This window comes from Ursus americanus, chromosome 4 (genome assembly GCF_024610735.1).
Source record: "Ursus americanus isolate L20-20 chromosome 4, mUrsAme1.1.p, whole genome shotgun sequence".
NCBI lineage: Eukaryota > Metazoa > Chordata > Mammalia > Carnivora > Ursidae > Ursus > Ursus americanus.
Window position 1 is genome coordinate 92,018,868 of NC_142130.1, and position 5,584 is coordinate 92,024,451.

Here is a 5,584-nt window from a genome sequence, read left to right on the forward strand (position 1 = left end):
GTGGGACTGAAGGAGAGCAAAATATGCCCCCCCCCCCCCAAATGTGCCTCTTTGGCACTGGGACTGTTTTAGGCTGGTTGTTTTTGAGAAGCAGCTGACCTGGGAGGAGCTCTGAAAACCCAGCAGAAGTTACCCTTTTTAAAGAGACATTTGCATGTATGCGGGAAATCTCCATGTGTAAGGTGTCTCCTTCCTGGTATCAGGAGGAGGGGGATGGCTACAGTCTCCAGAAACTGTTCAATCAGTGGAGTTGGCAGGGACTTCAATCTGCATAACAACCTAACCCTGTTCACTATGCTTTTCCTGGTCACCCCCCACAATGGACTCCCCCCGCCCCCAGCATCTTTTGTCTTCAGCTGGAGATGGAATTTAAGGTTATGGCTTTGGCCACTTTGGAGAGTTATTCAGTTTTCCTGGGTGTCTCCCATGTAACCAGAAGGTATACATGTTATTAAACTTTGTTTGATTTTCTCCTATCAATATCTCCTGTCTTATATCAGTTTAATTATTAGACCAGCCAAAGAACCTAGAAGGAAAGGAGGGAAAAGTTCTCCCCCTCTACATGCCTGACTTCATCTCTCTGGGCCTCTGTTTCCTCTTCTGTAAAATAAAGAGTTTGGACTGATTATCTGCTGGTTTGAATGTTCTGTGAGTTTCTTGCAATCCTGTCAACCATGATATTATCATTTTTCAGCATCTGGAAGTAATGCTCCCTCTGCTAAACCCCCAGAGCATTTTATCTATGTGTTAAAAATTGGCATTTATCATTTGTGTCTCAAGTTCCAGTTATTTATGAACATGTCTTTCTTCTTTTTTGAACTGGACTAAGTACTTTTGGCAGGGCATCTTTTTCATCCTTGTATCCCTCACAGCCCCAGCACAGCACCTGGCACATGTCTTTCACCCCATAACACTCAAGTGTGGATGAAAAATGAATAAGTGAAGGTGGCCACATTCACTATTTGTCCTCAGGCAGGATGACTTGATTTAGAGTTTTTCATATAAAAAGTACATTCTTTCTATTTGATATAATTTCATATATGTGTTCCAAAATGCAGAGTTAGAAATAAATCTCATTTTTCAAGATACTATTATTTTAGAAGAATCTTATTGAACTGTTTCCCTACAGGGTCTCTTCCATACCAGACTTCAAATCAAAGCAACATGTTGTTCAAGTTTTCTGGAAGATACTGCTCTACAAATTTTATCTCAGCTGCCCTCTCTGCCCCAAGTTGATGGATCATCGTTCAGCAACAATTCCCCTCTCACTGTGGACACAAGGTACCCATTGATGTTGGGTGCAGTCAGGTAGGCTGGCTTTGACCAAAGGAATGTTAGCCAATGTGATGCAAGCGAAGGCCTTAAATGTACCTATGTGGTTTTTCATGTCTCTTATGCTCCTGTTACTTATCATGCAAAGAACATGGGGAAGAGACCACAACCCAAACTGCAGCCTGGATCAGCCACAGCCCAACGGACCTGCAACACATGATAAACTCATTGAGAAGACACTGGGTGTTGAGGTTGTTACACAGCGTTACTGTAGCAATTGGTGACTATTACTTCCAATTTCTAATTTTATCCTTGTATATATCTACTTTCCTCAGTGATTCATTATGAATCTCTATGTGCTTTTGGACTAGAGATGAATGCCCTGCTTGGACATTCATTCATTCATTCATTCATTCATTCATTCATTCATTCATTCATTCATTCAATAGTGAAAGTTTGGTCAAGCAGGTGACTTCCGGAGACACGAGCCCGCATTTTGACAATTGAGTTGAGTATCTCTGATTCTCTATGGTTGGATCCATACTTAATTAGTTGTTCTTTATGTTTTAAAATAATCTGGAATATAATCTCTGGAAATATTACGTGATTCATTAACTTTTCTTTAAAAATTAACACATATATCCTGTGTCATATTTTATGGACTCAGAAGTTCCAAATCACTCTTCCCTATTTAAACTAATGGCTGTAATACTTTTTGTAGGATTAAAAATTTTCAAAAATAAGCTTGGCTTAAAATAAGGGTATTCATATATTGTTTAATGAGGTACAATTTACATAACATAGAAACAACCATTTTAAAGAAGGCCTCTAGTTTTAATCTACTCTAGTAAGTGGCTGGCTACTTCATGCATCTCCAATGTCAGGGCAAACCACAATTTGGGGTACACACTAGAGTTGGAGGGGGAAGGAAAAAGAAAATGCCAAGAGGAATTTGAGAAGAAGGAGAGAAGGCTGGACCAAGAGGAGAGAAGACTGGAAAAGAAAGACACTCCCACATGGTTATTCCACGGCTGATCTTCTGCTCACATTCCTGTGCTCCATGGGCCACGGTGGGTCTAAACAGGGCTCTGTTCTCTGGGTGGCTGCACCCCCAGCATCCATCAGTTAAATCAGTTTCTAATTGCATATAATCTTGGAACTAGTGGAGGAAAATTGAACTAACAAACATTATTTGTTTTCATTTCTGCTCTTTTTGCCTTTGCATTTTCAAGTGGGAAGTTAAGATATTGAAAGTGCTTGACTTTAACTCAGGTCTAAAACTTCTTATGTCTTCACTCAGGTTTGGGGCATTTTCCTAATTTGTGAGATTTGAGTCTATTTGACTGGGATGGCTTATAATCCTCCTCCCATATCTCTAGGGGCCCTTCTCCCTGCAGGCTTGCCGTGGACTCGATCCCTGATTCAGTACCTAAGCATGAGTCTATGTCAGGGTCCTGGGGATTCTGGGGGTCCCCGAGACCCTTTCAGCGGCTCTGCAAGGTCTAGATATTTTTCATGATAATTCTACCACGTTATAAGCTTTTGTTCACATGAGTGTAATGGGGGTTTTCCAGAGGCTACATGATGTGTGACATAATAGTTTAAATGCAGAAGCAGACATGAGAATCCAGCTGGCTTTTATTCAGCCAGACATTGAAGAGATTTGCAAAAATAAAATCATGCCATCCTTGCAATTTTTTCTTTTGGAAAATATAGTTATTTTTCATAAAAATAAGTTATTCACATTAACATGTAATGGGTTTAATATTTTAAAAATTTCTCGGTTCTAATGTGGTAAATATTGATAGCTATCTCCCACATAAACAAAAGCTCTTTGGAGTCCTGAATGGGGTGCTAAGACCTAAAAGCCTAAGGACAGTTGCTCTAGGGTCAGTGTGTCTACACTTTCCCACTACACAGCTGTGCCCAGCCTGGTGGAGAGAGAAAGAGAAGATTGCAGAAGGGTGCCCTGGGTGTTTGGCCTCTGCTCTGGGTAAGGGTCTGAGCAGGTCTGCACTGGGTCTGCTCTTGGGGGGCACTGAGCCTTTCCAGTGCTGGGCCTTGCAGACCACCTGCTCCAGACTCTCTCTGCAGATCTTTTGAGGTCACCAGCCCCAGAAGCACCCCGAGGCCTCCAGGAGGTAGCATGTGCACTGAGAGAATGAACGCAGAAAATGGACAGGGGAGAGACGGTATATATATAAAGCCTCTGAAGCAATGAGCCCAAAACAGCCAGGACTTGGTCAATAACTGCCAGCTTCCCTGAATTTTGCCTCTACTTCCAATTCAACCAACCTGAGAAAGCTAAATATGCACTCATGACCAATCGTCCTGCTTCTAGTTAGCTTCCCTGTGCTCACAGCCTCTGCTCGGGGCCCACATGGAGCCTTCCCTCTCGTGTACTGTAAAGCTTTCCCACTCCCTGCTTTGCTTGCTTTTGAGTCTCTGCCAGAGCAAGTGTTATGGGTTGCGTCCCCCGGACACTCATATGTTGACGTCCTAATCCTCAGTACCTCAGAATATGACCTTATTTGGAAATAAAATCCCTGCAGATGTAATTAGTTAAGATGAGGTCATACTGGAGTAGAGTGGGCCCTTCATCTAATATAACTGGTATCCTTATAAAAGGGGAACATTTGGACACAGATGTGCTCACAGGGAGAATGCCATGTGGACATGAAGACAGAGGCCTGGGTGAGGGCTTTTACAAGTTAAGGAACGTCAAAGAAAGAGTGCCAAGCCCCCAGAAGCTAGGCAAGAAGCCCAAACAGATAGAGTCTCCCTGGCACCTTCAGAGGGAGCATGGCCCTTCAGATACCGTGGCCTCAGACTGCTGCCCTCTAGAACTGCGACAGCGTCAGTTTTGTCTAAGGCACTCGGTTTGTGGTACTTTATTACAAGAGACCTAGCAAGGAACAGAGCCCGTGGTGGTGGCGGATTCCCTTGCTACAGCACACTCTGAATAGATAATAGCCTTTGCTAGCTCTCACCGGGTGGTCTTCATCTATTTCCACAGCACCCCCAGCCTTGCTGCGGAGAGCACAGGCCTCAGACAGAGTTAGCAGGACCCCAGGCAGCCAGGCTTGGGGTCGGAAGCCAGAGAGTGGAAGGCGGCTTGCTGGAGGCTTTGCTCAGCCTGCAGGTTTGGGGCTTTGATATGGCCGCGTGATGTGCTGACATAGTCCAAGAGGCTCCGGACTGACCTTCAGGTCGGCCCCAGTGCTTCCCTGCCATCCCTCTCCCCCCCGGGGCTTGTACCAAAGGGCCTTCCTGGGCCTGGCTCAGGGACGTGGTGGGCAGTCGGCCAAGCTGGCCTCACCTCGGCCCCCAGACCCCCACAGGGAGGCTCTAGCCTGGGACCGGTGCTGCTGTTTTATCCCTATCGTGAGAAGTGTTCGGGGGTCATTCTAAGGTGTCTGATTGGCCTTCCATGCGCTTGGGGAACGAGCGCCTCTGCCTCACGCAGGGGCTGACTGGAAACAAGTTATTTTGAGATCAGCACAGGCTGTACAGATAACAGTAATAGTATTTTATTGCTGAAGTAGTGTGAGAAATGGTGGGGTGGGGGACAAGAATGTAGATGAGTTTAAAAATAGAAGGCTGTAATTAGCCAAGCATGGATTTGTTCTAGAAGGCATCAATTACTACAGCAACCACACATCCCAGATTTTCTGGGGCAGTCTCCATTCCATGGAATCTGATTCTTTTCAGTGAAGGTGATCCGTTAAACATCTAAGTGCAATTTCATGTTAGGGAATTATATGACGTTACATAGTAATCCAATCCAGTAATTAATTCAGTAATCCAAATAAACATTTTATCATGTCAACACTCATTTTCTTTCTCTTTTTTTGTTATGCAAACATAGTCATCGCAGCGGCCATGGTCTCTTCCTTCAGGTGAAGAGCTAGTTCTGAGGATAAGAATTCAGGCAGGTCTTGGAAGTGGGGATCCCTGAGAGAGTGTGAAGGGGAGAGTAGACTTGAACTTCTTAGATGGAGACCTTGACATTTTTTACTGGATGTGAATCCAAGGGGCCAGTTCTCAAGTTTGTGCTGTATTCCATGGACTACCAGAGTGGCTCTGCAGGAACACGCGTGTAGCTGCTCTGTGTGCGGATTGTTGTGGCAGGCATGTCGTGCTCACCCACGCAGTGACAGGTGTGCAATGAATGGGGTGTGCGCGAAATCATCTCTGCAGAGCCTGAAGCCCAGAGGGCCAGAAGACCAGAGCCCCCCGGGGGCACCAGCATGGGTGGGGAGGTGTGCATGTGGATAAGAAACCATTTTTCTGTTTCCTGTGTGCATTCTCA

General features: G+C 44.9%; 1 long non-coding RNA gene across 1 annotated transcript in view; it reads left to right on the plus strand.

The window, feature by feature from the left end:
* The window catches only part of LOC148110299 (uncharacterized), a 28,051-nt gene extending 22,467 nt beyond the window's left edge, over positions 1-5,584 (plus strand). The window contains exon 3 of the long non-coding RNA XR_015724274.1: positions 1,130-5,584. This is a non-coding gene — a long non-coding RNA (uncharacterized LOC148110299). The remainder of the gene's footprint in view (positions 1-1,129) is intronic.